This window comes from Oncorhynchus clarkii, chromosome 7 (genome assembly GCF_045791955.1).
Source record: "Oncorhynchus clarkii lewisi isolate Uvic-CL-2024 chromosome 7, UVic_Ocla_1.0, whole genome shotgun sequence".
Taxonomy (NCBI): domain Eukaryota; kingdom Metazoa; phylum Chordata; class Actinopteri; order Salmoniformes; family Salmonidae; genus Oncorhynchus; species Oncorhynchus clarkii.
This window is the reverse complement of record NC_092153.1, coordinates 26,030,290-26,051,865: the sequence shown is the minus strand read 5'-3', so window position 1 is coordinate 26,051,865 and position 21,576 is coordinate 26,030,290.

Here is a 21,576-nt window from a genome sequence, read left to right as displayed (position 1 = left end):
TAGATAGACACAAGTATTTCATGTAGCGGTACAGTAGTTATACACAAGACATTAACAGAAATGTAATGTGCTTAGTGGGGAAAATGAGAGAGAAACATCCGACCATGTCCTTTCCCCCCTCTAGAACCAGGATGTACTTGAGGTTTGGACAGCAGAGCATTTGATGGTTGAGTGCAGTAAATGTAGCTTGTTAGATAATGTTGTGGAAAATTATTTCATTATTGATGCAGCAATGTGAAAAGACGCAGACATCACTGCATAGTTCTACTTCACATACACAGTGGATACAACGATACATGTCTGGTACTTATGCACATGCTTACACTTCTGCCTGGCGGTCAGAGCACTGGTTCTAATCCCTGACTCGACAAGGTGAAAAATCTGTCGTGCCCTTGAGCAAGGCACTTAACCCTAAATGCTTCTGTAAGTCATTCAGCATAAGAGTGTCTGCTAAATGACTCAAATATAAATGTAAGCTTGCATACATACACACAAAGGCATGCGCACATATGCGCACACACACACACACACACACACACACTGCAGGAATTTGAAGGCTGTTTTCCTTGTAAGAACAGAGGCATTTACTTCAAAATACACTTCCCTTTGTGTATTTTCTTTTAGCACTGTTTGAAATAAACCCATCGTGTTCAAGAATGTGAAACAAAAGTTTTTCGTTTCGCAAACCCAGAATCAGTGATAACTATATTCATATGGGCCCTTCCAGCTCCCCTCCAGCAGAAAGTAAAGGAAAAAAGACCTTAGCCCACAGATATCCCTTCAGTCTCAGTAATTTATACGCAATCTAAATATGGGTCCATTAGTTTTAAAAATGTAGGCCCGCAGAACCCTTGTTTCCCTGTTTTTGGGTTTCGGCGAGGCCTAGGAAAACAGAGTCCTCCAATCGCTTTCACCTGCCCCAGGAAACCCACTGGCTCCCTCCTCTCCTCATATCCCCCTAAGCATGACTCCAGATGGCCAAGAAAGAGACAGACATTCACCAGCAAACGCATGACTGCTCCAACTCCAACCTCTCTCCCTGATTTGGACAGAGGCCGATAGGAGCAGGGTGAAGTTGCCCCTAGACCAGGCCTGGGCAACTCCAGTCCTCGGGGGCCTGATTGGTGTCACAGTTTTTCCCCAGCCCCAGCTAACACACCTGACTCCAATAATCAACTAATCATGATCTTCAGTTAAATGAAATTTGTTTAAATCAGGTGTGTTTGCTAGGGATGGGGGAAAGTGTGACACCATTCAGGCCCCCCGAGGACTGGAATTGCCCAGGCCTGCCCTAGACGCTGATCTTGGGTCAGTTTTGCATTCCCCCCGACAAATGGATAAGGTTAGTATTGAGGGAGGGGAACCTGATCCTAGTTCTGTACCAAGGGGAAACTAGAGACCTTTACAAGTGCAGAGTGCAGCGTGCACTAGTCGGTGAACACTAGACTTGGAGGTAGAGAGTTCACTGACCCATTAGAAAATGTATTATTTGGACACGTGAATTGTTGGCTAGAGTCATGGTTTCTTAGGGTTCAAAGGTCTAGGGTCAAATACCTGTTATGGCAGGAGGCTTATTTAGCATTCAACCCTGTAGGGCAGAAAGGAGACCTGACTAACATCCCAATGGCTTCATAAACGAAAGATTATAATGCACTGTCCTTAAATTGAGGTTTGAATCATTCCCATTAATTTTGATGTACCTATTAAAGGATCCCAACTTTCTCTGGAAACTTTCCAAATCCAAATAAAACCTCAATGGACACCTTGTTGTGTTGGTGAATGTGCATCTTGGGCTAGTATCAGCACCATTAGTGGTAAGCAAGGGACTTCCTGCTCTCCTGAGCAAGGTGTCTAGGATTCCAGCCAGCCTCACAGGACCCGTGACCTTGACTCAACCAAAATCTGGACCAATGCCTCTGGAGCAGCAATTACATTGTTGTGATTGACAGGTCATCGATCCGCTACCTTTGACTACGTCCCAAATGGCACCCTTTCCCTTCATAGTGCACTACCTTTGACCAGGGGAAATAGATTTCTGGTCAAATGTAGAAAATAGGGCGTCATTTGGTACAAACCCCTTGACTGTTGGCTGGGCACGGTGGTGAATAACAGCCCACTACTCTCTTCAGGACTAGAAGAATGTCAAGAAACGGAGCCTCGAATCCACCAGTCCATTCCAAGCCATACAAAACCCTTACACAGACCTCCCTTTACTCCCCTTTCTCACTGAAATAACTACTGGGAGCCAACAGGGGCGACTGAGCACCGAGTCACAGGAATGTAGAGGTTCTGCACAGCGAGTAGAGATTGGTCGCAAGGTTTCTACACTATGCTTGGGCGGTATCCAGATTGTCATACCTTCATTCCAACCTTGTTCCATCCTGGGATATTCGGCAATACCGGCAGTGAACAAGCTATTTTCAAACCTCACTGAGCCTCTGTATATCTAAAATCCCATAGAGAATGCTAACTAAATGCTAACTGGCGCATTGCAAACATTTTATACAGTCTCTAACCTAAACTATTTGTAGAACAGACATCCCAGCTCATAAAGTTAGAAAGAAAACAATGAGACTTACAGTTTGCTGCACACACAAAACAAATATTAGACAGCAAGGCTCTTGATCCAGGCGGGGATTCTCTGCTGTCACCAAGCAAAGCTTGATTTTGGAAGAAGCCAACCACTTAGCTAGATAGCTAATTAGCTACTAAATTAGCAAACCAAATGCAAAACTGGAGAGCATCTGGCACATTTTAGACAGTTAACTTAATAGTTAAATATATTTAGTTGTGAATTCCATACTGTAACTAGATCACCTGGCGTGTGCTCTCGTCCTTGAGTGCTTGTAAACAAACACCCTGTGACTTAGGACAATATGTAAGCTTCATAATGATGGGATTCGATTATTCTTGGCTGGGTGCCCGGGAAGGCGTGTTTTGCACTAGGTGAAAGTGGACTGCATTTGTTTTGCCTCTTGGGCGTGACAAAAGTGACATAGGAGCATGTGTAGTAATTAGTAGGATTGCCTATTTACTCTGTTCCATCTGACTGTGCAATCCACTGTCTCATCTGCCCAGCCAAGCAATTTATAGACTTGAGCTCCACTATAAAAAGCATCTAGACATTATCTCACATTTCTTTTAGACTAACATTTCATTTTCAACAGCAGAGATGTGTATAAACATTGCTGTCTGTCTCTCTGACATTTGCAACATTGTTTCAATATTCAAATTCGATCTCCAGCTGTCCCATAGTAGTGAACGCGTTGGGAGTCGGGACGAGACAGACAAGCAGGCTGTGTTTTTCAGCCAGTCGTAATCATGAGCTGGCATCATTTTTATCGATATATACAAAGAAATGTCACCTGAAAAAAGTTCCAATGAAATGAAGTGCAGCTAGTTTGCAGTCTTTCCAGCTACAGTTTGAAATGATTGTGTTAGCTGTGTTGTTGGCTAGCTCCTCTGAAAAACAGTGTCCTGATGAGTGAGTATATTTTCTATGCCAGGCGAAACCGCGCCTCATTAGCTTATTGTTATTGATGTATCCAAATAAATGTCACTAGAAAACTGCTTAAACAAATGCAAATGCGACTAGTTTGCTGTTATTCTGGCTGCTTTTGACATGACTTTAAGTTAGTCGTAGTTGGCTAGCTAGCAATCAAGGGATAAGAATGTTGCCAGCCAGTATGGCAATGGAACATTTAGAACGAACGACTGGGTCGAGTCCATAGATACAGAACAAAAAGACTGAATGACTTAACCTACAGAACTTATGACCAGCTGGCTTCGTTAGCAACCCTAGATTTGTTTCTGGGCTATATCATGGGGAAGAATGAAATAGTATGAATAAATTAATCAAAATAACGTTTTTTATGAAAATATGTCAATCATTTATAAAAAAATTCTAAAAACTTGTTTTGTTTTGTCATTATGGTGTATTGTGTGTAGAGTGATGAGGGGGGAAACTATTCTGTCCCTTTTTGAAAAAGGCAGTAATTCAACAAAATGTGGAAAAAATCAAAGGGTCTGAATACTTTCCAAATGCACTGTAGTGCCTTGCAAAAGTATTCAACCCCTTGTCGTTTTTCATATTTTGTTGTATTACAACCTTTAATTTAAATAGATATTTATTTGGATTTAGTGTAATGGACATACACAAAATTGTCCAAATTGGTGAAGTGAAATTATACATTTTTTATTTATTTATTTTTATTTTTATTTCACCTTTATTTAACCAGGTAGGCAAGTTGAGAACAAGTTCACATTTACAATTGCTACCTGGCCAAGATAAAGCAAAGCAGTTTGACAGATACAACGACACAGAGTTACACATGGAGTAAAACAAACATACAGTCAATAATACAGTATAAACAAGTCTATATAACTTGTTTCAAAAAATACTAAATGGAAAAGTGGTGGGTGGGTGCATATGTATTCACCCCCTTTGCAATGAAGCCCGTAAATAAGATCTGACGCAACCAATTACCTTCAGAAGTCACATAATTAGTTAAGTAAAGTCCACCTGTGTGCAATCTAAGTATCACATGATCTCAGTATATATACACCTGTTCTGAAAGGCCCCAAAGTCTGCAACACCACTAAGCAAGAGGCACCACCAAGCAAGTAGCATCATGAAGACCAAAGAGCTCTCCAAACAGGTCAGGGACAAAGTTGTGGAGAAGTACAGATCAGGGTTGGGTTATAAAAAAATATCAGGAACTTTGAACATCCCACGAGCACCATTAAATCCATTATTAAAAAATTGGAAAAATATGACACCACAACAAACCTGCCAAGAGAGGACCGTCCACCAAAACTCACAGACCAGGCAAGGAGGGCATTAATCAGAGAGGCAACAAAGAGACCAAAGATAAGGAGCTGCAAAGCTCCACAGAGGAGATTGGAGTATCTGTCCATAGGACCACTTTAAGCTGTACACTCCACAGAGCTGGGCTTTACGGAAGAGGGGCCAGAAAAAAGTCATTTCTTTTTGAAGATAATGAAGATACTAATACTTTTTTAATGAAAATGTGTCAATCATTTTTTGAATATGTTTGTAGCCCATTGAATAAAAGTGATAATGCCCTTGAAGCCGGTGATTGGAGGATATATTGTCACAGTTGGCTGGCACTCAACTTTGTCTCGGGCCTAACAACACCCGTGCCAATATGTACTCTAAGCACCGGCTTCTTGGGCATTATCACTTAATTGTTCATTACTTTTGAAATGTACAGTAACAGAATTCAGAACATGGGTGGTTCTTAGAGTATTTTTCCTGTATACCAAGTCAGAACCGTAGTATAAATAAAGGTGGCATAATAGCATAATTCATTTGATGAAACAGCAGTAGCAATACAAGGATATAACATCTGTAGAAGAGACAGAAATGCTTATGGGGGAGGTGTTTCTGTATATATTCAGAGCCATATCCCTATAACGCTTAGAAATTATCTTATGTCAAGTGTTATTGAAGTGTTGTGGTTGCAGGTTCACTTGCCACATCTAAAGCCTTTTCGTTTGGGGTGTTGCTATATGCAACAGACGGAATCTAAATAATATGTGTGAAACGCTTGATAGTGTATGTGATGTAAGCAGAGAGGTCTACTTGTTTGGGGACCTGAACATTGACTGGTTTTCATCAAGCTTTCCGCTCAAAAGGAGGCTTCTTAGAGTAACCAGTGCCTGTAATCTGGTACAGGTTATTAATCAATTTTCCCAAGTGTTTACAAACACTACAGGAACAACATAATCCACACGTATCGATTACATTTTTTTGTAATACTGTAGAACTTTGTTCTAAAGCTTTATCTGTACCCATTGGATGCAGTGATCACAATATAGCGGCTATATCCAGGAAAGCCAAAGTTCCGATAGCTGGGCCTAAAATGGCGTATAAGAGATCTTACAGAAGATTTTGCTGTGACTCTTATGTGAATGATGCAAAAAATATGTATTGGTCTGATATGATTGATGAGGAGCATCAAGTCGCTGCACTTGATGAATCAATTGCTTCTTCCAATTATTGATAAACATGCACCTGTTAAGAAACTGACTGTTAGAACTGTTAAGGCGCCACTGATTGATGAGGAATTGAAAAACTATAAGGTTGAAAGAGATTGGGCAAAAGAAGTGGCTAATAAGTCTGGATGCATGTCTGACTGGCTGACTTACTGCAAATTGAGAAATGATGTGACTAAACTCATCAAAAAGAAGAAACTGTAATATGAAGCCAAGATCAATGATGTAAAGAATGATGGAAAAAAACATAGAAATTATGGGCAGAAAGACAAATTTCATCGAATCAGATGGCTTATTATTTAATTGGCAAAGTGGGCAAACTTAGGCAGGAAATGCCAACAACAAACAGTGAGCAATTGTATTCAGGCATAAAAAAACTAATAATGAAAACAAAAGCATTGCAAGTTTGAATTTGTAAAGTTAGTGGGAGAGGTGGAAAAATGATTGTTTTTGATTAATAATGACAAACCTCCTGGAATTGACAACTTAGATGGAAAGCTACTGTGGATGGTAGCTAACTCCATAGCCACCCCTATCTGTCATATTTTTTATCTGAGCCTAGAGGAAAGTCTTTGTCCTCAGGCCTGGAGGGGAGCCAAAGTAATTCCGCTACCCAGGAGTGGTAAAGTGGCCTTTACTGGTTCTAACAGAAGACCTACAGTTGAAGTCGGAAGTTTACATACACTCAGGTTACATACACTCAGGTCATTTTTCAACCATTCCACAAATTTCTTGTTAACGAACTATAGTTTTGGCAATTCAGTTCGGACATCTGCATGACGCATGATTTTTCCAACAATTGTTTACAGACAGATTATTTCACTTAAAATGCACTGTATCACAATTCCAGTGGGTCAGAAGTTTACACACACTAAGTTGACTGTGCCTATAAACAGCTTGGAAAAATCCAGAAAATTATGTCATGACTTCAGAAGCTTCTGATAGGCTAATTGACATGATTTGAGTCAATCGGAGGTGTACTTGTGGATGTATTTCAAGGCCTACCTTCAAACTCTTTGCTTGACATCATGGGAAAATCAAAAGAAATCAGCCAAGACCTCAGAAACAAATTGAAGACCTCCACAAGTCTGGTTCATCCTTGGGAGCAATTTACAAACGCCTGAAGGTACCACGTTCATCTGTACAAACAATAGTATGCAAGTACAAACACCATGGGACCACGCAGCCGTCATACCGCTCAGGTAGGAGACGCGTTCTGTCTCCTAGAAATGAACGTACTTTGGTGCAAATCAATCCCATGACAACAGCAAAGGACCTTGTGAAGATGCTGGAGGAAACAGGTACAAAAGTATCTGTATCCACAATAAAACAAGTCCTATATAGACATATCCTGAAAGGCCACTCAGCAAGGAAGAAGCCACTGCTCCAAAACCGCCATAAAAAAGCTAGACTACGGTTTGAAATTGCACATGTGGACAAAGATCGTACTTTTTGGAGAAATGTCCTCTGGTCTGATGAAACAAAAACAGAACTGTTTGGCCAAAATGACCATCATTATGTTTGGAGGAAAAAGGGGGAGGCTTGCAAGCCGAAGAACACCATCCCAACCATGAAGCACAGGAGTGGCAGCATCACGTTGTGGAGGTGCTTTGCTGCAGGAGGGACTGGTGCACTTCACAAAATAGATGGCGTCATGAGGTAGGAAAATTATGTGGATATATTGAAGCAACATCTCAAGACATCAGTTAAAGTTAAAGTTTGGTCGCAAATGGGTCTTCCAAATGGACAATGACCCCAAGCATACTTCCGATGTTGTGGCAAAATTGCTCAAGGACGACAAAGTCAAGGTATTGGAGTGGCCATCACAAAGCCCTGACCTCAATCCTAAAGAACATTTGTGGCCAGAACTGAAAAAGCATGTGGGAGCAAGGAGGCCTACAAACCTGACTCAGATGCATCAGCTCTGTCAGGAGGAATGGGCCAAAATTCACCCAACTTACTGTTGGAAGCTTGTGGAAGGCTACCCAAAATGTTTGACCCAAGTTAAACAGTTTAAAGGCAAATACTAATTGTATGTAAACTTCTGACCTACTGGGAATGTGATGAGGAAATAAAATCTCAAATAATAAAAAAAATATTTTTTAAATAATTCTCTATTTTGACATTTCACATTCTTAAAATAAAGTTGTGATCCTAACTGACATAAGACAGGGAATTGTTACTCAGATTAAATGTCAGGAATTGTCAAAAACTGAGTTTAAATGTATTTGGCTAAGGTGTATGTAAACCTCCGACTTCAACTGTATAAGCTTGCTGCCAGTTCTTATCAAACTGTTGGAAAAAATTGTGTTTGACCAAATACAATGCTATTTCTCTGTAAACAAATCTACAACAGACGTGCAGCATGCTTATATAGAAGGGCACTCAACATGTACTGCACTGACACAAATTACTGAAAGAAATTGATAATTCTTTATTTAACCTTTATTTAACTAGGCAAGTCAGTTAAGAACAAATTCTTATTTACAATGACGGTCTACACCTGCCATACCCGGTCGAAGCTGGGCCAATTGTGTGCCGCCCTATGGGACTCCCAAACTTGGCTGGTTGTGATACAGCCTGGATGTGAACCAGGGTGTCTGTTGTGACGCTTCAAGCACTGAGATGCAGTGCCTTAGACTGCTGCGCCACTCGGGAGCCCCAGTAATAATTTGACTGTGGGAGCTATACTGTTAGATTTAAGTGCAGCCTTTGATATTATTGATCATAACCTGTTGTTGAAAAAACGTATGTGTTATGACTTTTCAACCTCTGCCATATGGTGGATTCAGAGCTATCTATCTAATAGAACTCAAAGGGTTTTCTTTAATGGAAGCTTCTCTAATGTCAAAGATGTTGCAGTCTGTTTTGGACTGGGTGGCCAGTAATAAACTGGTCCTGAACATCTCTTAACTAAGAGCATTGTATTTGGTACAAATCATTCCTTAAGTTCTAGACCTCAGCTGTATCTGGTAATGAATGGTGTGGCTGTTGAACAAGTTGAGGGCACGAGATTACTTGGCGTTACTTTAGATTGTAATCTGTCATGTTAATAAACATATAGATTCAGCGGTTGTAAAGATGGGGAGAGGTCTGGCAGTAATAAAGAGATGCTCTACTTTTTTTGACACCCCACTCCAAAAAGCAAGTTCTGCAGGCTCTAGTTTTGTCTACTATTGATTATTGTCCAGTTGTGTGGTCCAGTGCTGCAAGGAGACCTAGTTAAGCTGCAGCTGGCCCAGAACAGAGCAGCACATTTTGCTCTTAATTGTAATCAGAGGGCTGATATAAATACTATGCATGGCAGTTTGTCTTGGCTAAGAGTTGAGGAGAGACTGACTGCGTCACTTCTTCTTTTTATAAGAAATATTAATGTGTTGAAATTGTTTGCATAGTCAACATACACACAGCTCTGACACACACACTTATCCCACCAGACATGCCACCAGGGGTCTTTTCACAGTCCCCATACCTAGAACAAATTCAAGAAAGCGTACAGTATTAAACAGAGACCTAATTGCATGGAACTTCCATCTCATATTGCTCAAATAGACAGCAAACCTGGTTTTAAAAAACAGATAAAGCAACACCTCATGGCACAACGCCTCTCCCCTATTTGACTTAGATACTTTATGTGTATGCATTGATATGTAGGCTACGTGTGCCTTCAAAAAAGAAATGATGTAGTTCTGCATTTGAGCTGTTCTTGTCTATTGATGTTCTGTATTATGTTTCATGTTTTGTGTGGACCCCAGGAAGAGTAGCTGCTGATTTTGCAACAGCTAATGGGGATCCTAATAAAATATACCAAATACCAAATGAATCACTATTTGATGATTACATTTCTCTAAACAGGCTATAGGTTACATGTGCACCACCAAGTCAGAACAGTAGGCTAAGTTAAAAGGGGGAAAGGGACCAAATTATTTGGGTGAGGCTACTATGCAACATACATACACTTAGTATTACCCTGACATATTACATAATTCATGCAGCAGCATGCAATACATTTTTGGACTCACCTTGTTGCGCTGTGCTCACTTGAACAGGAAGGTGGCGCAGAGGTCTTTGGGGGAAAATTTTGTCATCAAACTTTGTCATCAAAGTCTGGCATTCTCTGGATTTATGCTGCTTTCAAGACAACTGGAAACTCAGAAAAAAACTAGGTTGAATCATGGCGTCAGTGATCTTAAGGTCGGAGTTCTAGAAAGAGGCCCGAGTTCCAGACTTGGAATTCCAGGTTGGATAACCGTTCACAATGTATTTTCCCAGTTGAAGCTAGTTTATTTTTTCAGAGTTGTCTTGAATTCTGATTTCCCTGTTTTGAGATTCCAGTTTTTTTTGAATGTGGCAGAAGTCATGCTGGATGGACAGCATGGCCAATGTATTCAAACTTTTCTGGCCCATGGTGTTAAATGTTAATCCTTTATCCTTTTAGGCTTGGAAAAGAGACCCTTAAACCCAAACTTCGACCACACACACACTCCACTGAATAGCAGGCTAGGGATTGCTTTTCAGTGCTCGCAGTTAGCCACTGATTCATTCTAAACCACTCATTGTTGAATTTGCAATTTTCAACTTGTTGCGTAATGTTTGTGTCCAATGGCTGATGAGCACTGTGTTATCGATAATTTATCTTCATACCAGTAGATTGTTGATGTAATTCATGATGATGATTGCTTGCTAACTAAGATTTTGAAAGTATGATGTTGACATGATCAGTCCAATCAAAGCTACAGTAGATGTAACGTGATTTGACGTCATTTTATCTGTGGCCAATGACCTTGAGCTTTCTTGGATTGGCACTTATAATGAATTTTTGAGCTCTCGCAGTAGATTTTGCAGTGACGTAGTGTCCCCATGAGTGACAGAACAATGAGCCAATCACGGCGCAATTAGAGAACATTACCAACCCCTACGCTACATATTTTTTGCTGGCTGCCCAGTTTCCATCATGACCCTTTCATCCAGATCAGGGTCTGCCCACTTAAAGGATTGACAGTAGAGGGAGCGGGAGAATGTGCCAACTCAGCAGTTAACGTGTGGAGAAGAAGGGAGGGAGATGTGGGAGAAAGGTCTAGCTTACACCTTGCCCAGTAGTGTTCTCTCTTCTTCACACAGCACACATCACACTGCACACAGGGGAGATGCCGCTAGCAGGAATCTACAGCCTTGTATAAAAGAGCTGATGCACACAGTTTGAGGAACAAGTGATGCACAGTGCCCAATTTATACAGCATACGGTAGTTACAGCCAACTATCAAGTGAGAAGAATGAGCTTGCCAGTTACACAGAACATTGTGCATCATCGAGCAAATACTTCACCTTTTGAAGTTGCTACTACTGTGTGTGTGCACCACCTAAGGTATGACACCTTGCTGTCCATTGCATTACTCTAGTGTGGTCTATCCTGTTTTTTTTTACTTCATCGTAACTTCCATCTTATCTTTTATATTTTATTTTCACTTCAGAACAATGAAGATTGAAAATATGATGCCATTGTACAGTTGTGGCCAAAAGTTTTGAGAATGACACAAATATTTATTTCGACAGAGTTTGGTGCTTCAGTGTCTTTAGATATTTTTGTCAGATGTTTTGATAGAATACTGAAGTATAATTGCAAGCATTTCATAAGTGTCAAAGACGATTATTGACAATTACATGAAGTTGATGCAGAGTCAATATTTGCAGTGTTGACCCTTTTTTTCAAGACCTCTGCAATCTGCCCTGGCATGCTGTCAATTAACGTCTGGGCCACATCCTGACGGATGGCAGCCCATTCTTGCATAATCAATGCTTGGAGTTTGTCAGAATTTGTGGGTTTTTGTTTGTTTACCTGCCTCTTGAGGATTGACCACAAATTCTCAATGGGATTAAGGCCTGGGGAGTTTCCTGGCCATGGACCCAAAATATTGATATTTTGTTCCCCAAACCACTTAGTTATCACTTTGCCTTATGGCAAGGTGCTCCATCATGCTGGAAAAGGCATTGTTCGTCACCAAGAAGTTCCTGGATGGTTGGAAGAAGTTGCTGTCGGAGGATGTGTTGGTACCATTCTTTATTCATGGCTGTGTTCTTAGGCAAAATTGTGAGTGAGCCCACTCCCTTGGCAACCCCACACATGAATGGTCTCAGGATGCTTTAATGTTGGCATGACACAGGACTGATGGTGGCGCTCACCTTGTCTTCTCCGGGACAAGCTTTTTTCTGAATGCCCCAAACAATCAGAAAGGGGATTCATCAGAGAAAATGACTTTACCCCAGCCCTCAGCAGTCAAATCTCTGTACCTTTTGCAGAATATCAGTCTGTCCCTGATATTTTTCCTGAAGAGAAGTGTCATCTTTGCTGCCCTTGTTGACACCAGGCCATCCTCCAAAAGTCTTCGCCTCACTGTGCGTGCAGATGCACTCACACCTGCCTGCTGCAATTCCTTAGCAAGCTCTGTACTGGTGGTGCCCCGATCCCACAGCTGAATCAACTTTAGGAGACAGCCCTGGCGCTTGCTGGACTTTCTTGGGTGCCCTGAAGCCTTCTTCACAACAATTGAACCGCTCTCCTTGAAGTTCTTGATGATCCGATAAATGGTTGATTTAGGTGCAATCTTACTGGCAGAAATATAATTGCCTGTGAAGCCCTTTTTGTTCAAAGCAATGATGATGAACCTGTTTCCTTGCAGTTAACCGTGGTTGACAGAGGAAGAACAATGATTCCAAGCACCACCCTTCTTTTGAAGCTTCCAGTCTATTATTCAAACTCAATCAGCATGACAGAGTGATCTTCAGCCTTGTCTTCGTCAACACTCACACCTGTGTTAACGAGAGAATCACTGATATGATGTCAGCTGGTCCTTTTGTGGCAGGGATGAAATGCAGTGGAAATGTTTTTGCGGGATTCAGTTCATTTGCATGGCAAATAGGGACTTTGCAATTAATTGCAATTCATCTGATCACTCTTCATAACATTCTGGAGTATATGCAAATTGCCATCATACAAACTGAGGTAGCAGACTTTCTGAAAATTAATATTTGTGTCATTCTCATTTGTGTCATTCTATATATATATATATATATATATATAGTATACAGTTGAATTTGGAAGTTTACATACACCTTAGCCAATTACATGTTAACTCAGTTTTTCACAATTCCTGACATTTAATCCTAGTAAAAATGTCCTATCTTATGTCAGTTAGGATCACCGCTTTATTTTAAGAATGTGAAATGTCAGAATAATAGTAGAGATAATTATTTATTTCAGCTTTCATTTCTTTCATCACATTCCAAATGGTTCAGAAGTTTGCATACACGCAATTAGTATTTGGTAGCATTGTCTTTATAATTGTTTAACTTGGGTCAAATGTTTTGGGTAGCCTTCCACAAGCTTCCCACAATAAGTTGGGTCAATGTTGGCCCATTCCTCCAGACAGGCTGGTGTAACTGAGTCAGGTTTGTTGGCCTCCTTGCTCGCACACACTTTTTCAGTTCTGCCCACAAATGTTCTACAGGATTGAGGCCAAAGCTTTGTGATGGCCACTCCAATACCTTGACTTTGTTGTCCTTAAGCAATTTTGCCACAACGTTGGAAGTATGCTTGGGATCATTGTCTATTTGGAAGACCCATTTGCGACCAAGCTTTAACTTCCTGATGTCTTGAAATGTTCCTTCAATAAATCCACATAATTTTGTTACCTCATGATGCTATCTATTTTGTGAAGTGCACCAGTCCCTTCTGCAGTAAAGCACCCCCACAACATGATACTGCCACTCCCGTGCTTCACGGTTGGGATGGCGTTCTTCAGCTTGCAAGCCTCCCCCTCTTTCCTCCAAACATGACGATGGTCATTATGGCCAAATAGTTATATTTTTGTTTCATCAGACCAGAGGACATTTCTCCAAAAAGTACGATCTTTGTCCACATGTGCAGTTACAAACTGTAGTCTGACTTTTTTATAGTGGTTTTAGAGCAGTAGCTTCTTCCTCACTGAGCTGCCTTTGGGGTTATCTCGATATTGGACTCGTTTTTACTGTGAGTATAGATACTTTTGTACCTGGTTTCCTCCAGCATCTTCACAAGATCCTTTGCTGTTGTTCTGGGATTGATTTGCCCTTTTTGCACCAAAGTACATTCATCTCTAGGAGACAGAACGCATCTCCTTCCTGAGCGGTATGACGGCTGCATGGTCCCATGGTGTTTATACTTGCGTACTATTGTTTGTACAGATGAACATGGCACCTTCAGGAATTTGGAAATTGCTCTCAAGGATGATCCAGACTTGTGGGGGTCTACAACTGTTTTTCTGAGGTCTTGGCTGATTTATTTTGATTTTCCCATGATGCCAAGCAAAGAGGCACTGAGTTTGAAGGTAGGCCTTGAAATACATCCACAGGTACACCTCCAATTGCCTCAAAATATGTCAATTAGCCTATGAGAAGCTGACATCATTTTCTGGGATTTTTCAAGATGTTTAAAGGCACATTCAAATGTGTGTATGTATACTGAAATTGCGATACATTGAATTATAAGTGAAATAATATGTTTGTGAACAATTGTTGGAAAAATTACTTGTGTCATGCAGAAAGTCCTCAGTGACTTGCCAAGAACTATAGTTTGCTGAGTGGTTGAAAAACTATAGTTTGTGGTTGCAAAACTAATAGTTTGTGGAGTGGTTGAAAAACCAGTTTCAAAGATTCCAACCTAAGTGAATGTAAACTTCTGACTTCAACTGTATATATCATATCCTGTTCATAATTTTTGTTACTGTCATGAAATATAATCCCACAATAGTGAGCTGGGAACGAACAAAGAGACAGGCAGAATTGTGGATGGATAGAGGGAGAGAAAAAGGGAGAAAGCGAGAGAGAGCGCTACGTCCAGTGACCCAGATTTGTGCTAGATTGATGGACTGTGACAGTGCGGGCAAACAAACCAACACTGTCAGGGAGAGAGAGGGAGGTAGAAGGAGAGGAGAGAGAAAGAGAGAAAGAGAGAGAGAGAGAAAAAGAAAGAACATTGGATGAGAGCGGAATGAGGGGAACGATGGGTGACTGGGCATGATCAAACAACTCTGGACGGGATGGGACAGGACAGGATGTGGACAGAGTGGGTTAGGGGTGAACTTTGAGACATGGCAGAGAGATGAATGATGGGCCATGAGATTCGCAGCCCGGGGCGGGCAGATGAAGAGAATTGGTCATTCTCGAGTCTCTGAAAATAGGACAAGGTCTGGGGGGGGGGAACACCATCTGCTACTCAGGGAACTAGGTATAGTAACTTGCCCCGAATTGCACTTGAAAAGTGATGTGTATTGGAGGGACGGGGTGGTGGGAGGCTGGGTGTGACTCGTGAGAACAAGGCAAAGATGTCAAAATAAAACAGCTTAACAGCTGTTTTTGACTACGAAAGTCAGGAGATCACAGACAGGTAACCAGGGGGTCAAACAGGGATCTAAGAGAGGTTGCGTACAGTTTGGCGTAAACAGACTACAGTACATCAGAGAGGTGTCAGCGAGCTGGGCCCGGGTAAGACCGGAAGGTGTAAAGGGGGCTTTTGTTAAAAAAAATGACACTTTTATTCTTCAGAGAATAACTCATTTACACTTAATTTCACTCAGCTGTTATTAATGTGCTTTGAACGTTGGCGGAACATCAACAGAACTCAAATGTACTCACTGGGGGACTCTTTCTACTGTCAGTCTACAAAAGACAGTTATCAATGCTGGAGACAATTCAACTCACAGACATGCAATGCATTCGGGATGCAACGTGTCTGTTTGCAATCAACTGATGAACCGTATACATAATAAACCTTGAGCCCTTTAATTGCTCAAAGGAGTTTCTCTGAGCTGCGTTTTATTTTCACCATCTCTCCAGTAGCCCTGTGGAGACTTTCCGCTCTAAATACCCAAGAATTACATCCACATGCATCAATTTAACTATTTTCCCTGGGACTGGCAAGGATATCTGCCGTATGTCTGTAACCCACTTTTTTTTCTGAAGTCATATAGGACACGTTTCGGAAAACATCTGAGTGCCGTGTTGTGTTTGTTTGTATGTGTGTGTGTGTGTGTGTGTGTGTGTGTGTGTGTGTGTGTGTGTTACCCTCCTATGCTGCAAATGGCTCTCATCTGAGAGGGACAATGAGTGACAGTCCGGGGCACTGGCCTGGGGGGAGCCAGCTGACTCTGTCCCCCTCTCATCCTAGCCGATTAGTCTTCCTGCAATTCCTTGAAGACCCTGGCTGGAGGTCATCCCTGGAGAGAGACATGGTAAACTTGCAGGGTGAATAACAAAAAATCTAAAATATCTGCTAAAACAGAAGCTGACAAAGACGCCAGAATGGCGCTGACTTACATGTCTTTCTTCCTTTGGTTCCCTCTCTCTCATCCCCCTCTCTGCTGTCTCTTCTAACACAGCCCTATATAATTCCTGTAGCCATTCAAGAGCCTACAAGTGCTGGCAAGAGCAGAAAACATGGTTTCAATTATCTACCAATGATGTTGTTTTTTACCGACTAGGAATCTGGGGAACGTGCTGTTTCCACTGCTGTTAGGTGGACATATCCGGTTCAGTCTCTCGCTCCTAGGGTGTGTCCCAAATGTCACTCTATTCCCTATATGTAGGAAATAGTGTGCCATTTAGGACACATACCTTAATGACATCCCTGTTGCTTCGAAGGAACCCGATCAAGCAGATATGGAAAGAGAGCTTCCAGTATTTGCCACCCCCATTCAATTTGATTGTGAAAAAAATATTTTAGGGAAATGCAGCCTTTCATTGACTTCTAGGCTTGTTGATGGATCTATTATCTTCTGCATTCCACAGGGTGTAATGAATATCATTGTTTTTGTGAGATTTTCTATTGATTTAGTATACTCATTGATAAAGGTCTTAATGGGATAGTTCACCCAAATGACATTGTTTAGATGCGTCATTACCCTGAAAGTAGTCTATGGGACAGGAGAGACTAATACATGGTTTTAATATGTTTATTCAGGGACTGTCTAACTAGTGTAATTTGAGTTGTGGGTGAACTATCCCTTTAAGGAATACACTACCTGCAGTATTAGTCACACTTTTTCAGCGGGGAACCCATTTTTCCCACAAAAATGTATTGCAACTCCACCCCACCCCTCTACAAATACAATGGCCCAACCATAATATCTGTACATTTCCATTTTTTAAATCAGCAAAAAACCTTTAATTCATTGCATTTTCATCTTTTAGCAAAATGAAAAGAAACCAATAAATACACATGTAGCAAAGACTGCAATAATCTCACGTGTAGAAAAGACTGCAATCCACAGTTTGTATTTGTTTAGGAACTTAGGAACTTATTTGCACTACCCAGAATCAGATTAAGTCACGGATACAATTTTTATGTCTCTGCGTGCAGTTTGAAGATAATATAAGGTATCTTATATATTAGCTCAATTGCTGGAAGTCTCTGGGTACAGTCGCCAGCTCCTCTCAAAAGTAGGAAAATAGACCTTCGAGACCGGCTTTAAGCGGAGTTGGCTTGTCACGGTCATCATATGGAGGAGACCAAGGAACAGCGTGGTAAGTGTACATTCTTCTTTAATCAAAGAATGAATATTGGACAAACTATACAAAACTAACTGTGAAGCTAATATGAGAAGCGCAGACGGGCAACTAAACAAAGAATAAGAACCCACAAAATACCCAAGGAATATGGCTACCTAAATATGGTCCCCAATCAGAAACAATGATAAACAGCTGCCTCTGATTGAGGACCATTCTAGGCAACCATAGACATATAAACACCTAGACTTACAAAAATCCCTAGACCATACAAAAACTAAACAAACCACCCTCGTCACACCCTGACCTCAACAAAATAATAAAGAAAACAAAGATAACTAAGGTCAGGACGTGACAGTACCCCCCCCCCCCCCCCCAAAGGTGCGAACTCCTGGCCGCAAACCTAAACCTATAAGGGAGGGTCATCTAACTTTGGTGGCGGCTCTGGTTCTGGACGCCACCCCCTTCTTTACACTGATCCCTCCGCCCTTGTAGCACTGACATGTGGATCATCGCTGGAGGCTCTGGACTGCGGATCCTTGCCGTAGGCCCCGGGCTGGGGACCCTCGCTGCGTGGATCATCACTGGAGGTTCTGGACTGGGGACCGTCGCTGGCGAACCCGGACTGGGGACCGTCGCTGGAGACCCCGGACCGGAGACCGTCGCTGAAGGCCCCGGGCTGGGGACCGTTGCTCAAGGCCCCGGGCTGGGGACCGTCGCTGGAGGTTCCGGACTGTGGCCCGTCGTTGGAGGTTCCGGACTGTGGCCCGTAATTGGAGGTTCCGGACTGTGTACTGTCGCCAGACGCTCTGGACTAGGTACTGTCGCCGAACGCTCTGGACTGGGTTCTATCGCCGAATGCTCTGGACCTGCCGAGACGCACTGTAGGCCTGGTGCGTGGTGCCAGCACTGGTGGTACCGGGCTGGGGACACGCACCTCAGGGCGAGTGCGAGGAGCAGGAACAGGGCGTACTGGACTGTGGAGGCACACTGGAGGTCTGGAGTGTAGAGCTGACAACCTGCAAATGCAGGGTGCTGGCACAGGACGCACTGGGACGCACTGGGCTTTGCAGACTCACCGGAGACATTGTGCGCAGAGCCAGCACAGGATATCCTGGTCCAAGGAGGTATACTGGAGACCAGGAGCGCTGAGCCGGCACCTTCCTTCCTGGCTGGATACCCATTCTAGAATAGCGCACTGGAGACACCGTACGCTCCACTGCATAACATGGTGCCTGACCAATAACACGCTCCCCACAGTAAGGATGAGGAGTTGGCTCAGGTCTCCAGCCTGACTAATGCAATCTCCTCGTGTGACCCCCCCAAAAAATTATTGGGGCTGCCTCTCGGGCTTCCGTGCTAGCCATGTACCCTCATATTGTCGCCGTTCCTCTATTCTCTGGTATTTCTCCTCGTAGTATCGCCGTTCTGCTTTCGCTGCCTCTATCTCCTCCTTAGGACGGCGATACTCCCCCGGCTGCGTCCAGAGTCCTGCTCCATCTAGTATCTCCTCCCATGTCCATTTCCCCATTAAACGTTGCTCCTCCTTTTCACGCTGCTTGGTCCTGTTATGGTGGGTTCTTCTGTCACGGTCGTCATATGGAGGAGACCAAGGCGTAGCGTGGTGAGCGTACATACTTCTTTATTGAAGGAACGAACACTGAACAAAACAACAAAACGAACCGTGAAGCTAATCTGGCTACTGCAGACAGGCAACTAAACATAGAATAAGAACCCACAAAATAACTAAATGAATATGGCTACCTAAATATGGTCCCCAATCAGAGACAATGATAAACAGCTACCTCTGATTGAGAACCAATCTAGGCAACCATAGACATATATAATATATATATAACCACCTAGACTTACAAAAACCCCATGACATACAAAAAACCCTAGACAATACAAAAACTAAACAAATCACCCTCGTCACACCCTGACCTAACCAAAATAATAAAGAAAAGTAAGATAACTAAGGTCAGGGCTTGACATGGCTACTGTATCAGAAGACTTCCAGGAGTTGTTCTAACGATAAGCTAACTTCAATTATCTTCAAACTGCACGCAGAGACATAAAAATGGTATCTTGATCTGACTCTGGGTAAGTATAAAAACTGCCTAAAGCCCCAAATCTTGCAGTATCCCTTTAAGGAATACACTACAGTTTATAGATTGGTGTAAAGCTCACATGTAGCAGGGATTGCTAGCACGGCATTTTGTGGATTGTGGGTTTTGATGTTGCATTCTCTCTTGATGTTCTCAACAATTGTTTGTTTGTGGCAAGAGATTTGACAGGATTCCATGTTTTCCTACACAAATGTTTACTTTCATGTAGAAATGTGTCTGCTCGGCTGGGTTTACTGACAAGAAAAACATCCAAACATCCTGTATTTGATTTAAAGTCACTCAACCTCTTTTTGCAAATGTTGTTGATTAACTCTTTTTTTTTCTCATCCGGAAACTTTTATTCCTCATCTCAGTTTAATTACATTTCATTTATTAGTGTCTATTTTGTCTATGTGCTAGTGGTATTTGTACAGTGTTGAAATCTTTATCGTGGTACAGTGCTATTTTCAAGGAGAAGAGCAGAATTTATGTAGCCTGAGCGCCCGTCTGTGCTTTCATGACATTCTTGTCACTTATTATCATGTCAAATATGTTCATGTTTGGCTTGACAATGACAGCAATGGAGTTGGCAAGAGCATTGTCAGAGCTGGGACCAGCTAGGGATTATAGATCTGGGACCAGGCAAGGATTTATGAAGGGATAAGGTTAACAGAGGTAGGCATTGGAGAGCACTGCCGGTTTGACACAAATGTTTTGCTTGTCAGGGCGCACACATGGGACTCCATCACTGTTCCCAGACTAGCTTTGGCCCGCTGCATTGTTTCATACAAGACAATTCACACACACACACACACACACACACACACACACACACACACACACACACACACACACACACACACACACACACACACACACACACACACACAACCTGCTGTATCAAGCCTGCCGGACCCTCCTGTTCCGACGAAGACAGAGAATGGAATACTTCTAGATGGGGCCAAGCATGCATTTTTTTAATGGAGAAATGATCTAACTTGCTGGTACATAATATTTATTTATTGTAAATGTATCAGTGCAGACTGGCACCCTATTTCTGACGTAGTGCACTAATTGTAGTAGAGCTCATGGGCCTCATTTATAACCGTTGCGTAAATGTCACACTTAATCTGCGTGCTCCATTTCTAAAAAGAAACGGTCTGTGTAAAAAATATTGAGATTTATTAACTTGGATCACACCTTGGCGTTCACATCAACAATAAACTAACATGACCCAAGAACATCAAGAATGGATTTTATTATTTTCTTCTTCAGATTATTGTGTTTCTGTCACATGCCTTGGTATAGGCTCCGAGATTAAATAGGCTTTTGATGTCGCGTTCCTGTCACACAGCAATACTGTAGCCTATACTCATACTGTCAAATATTTTACATAAGCTACCAGTCTGTTTACTGTGTCGGCAGAATGTTTTACTCTTTTGCAGTATTATGTTGTGTTTGGCAAAAGTACTGTGACAGTTTCTGAAAGAGAAAATTGATGGCAAATGGTTGTGGACCTATCAGCAGAATGTTTGAAATATGCTGGACTGCACACAAATTCCAAAACATTGTCTAGGCTACTCCATTTCTTTTTTATTACAGTAGGCAACAAACAGGAGTCGCATACATACTAAGTAAAATGGTCCGCAAAGTAAAAGATCAATAGTCTGCAAGTTCTGCAATTCGACTGTAGGCCATAAACCGGCTGCCTATGGGATCATAAAGCAAAACTTGAAATACATAGCCTATCTATTTAACAAGCTACTAGCAGGGTTGGGGTCAATTCCATTTAAATTCCACTCAATTCAGGAAGTACACTGACATTCCAATTATCTTCAATGTTTGGAATTGGAATTTGGTTTACTTTCTGAGTTGACCTGAATCGAAATGGAATTGACGCCGACCCTGGTTA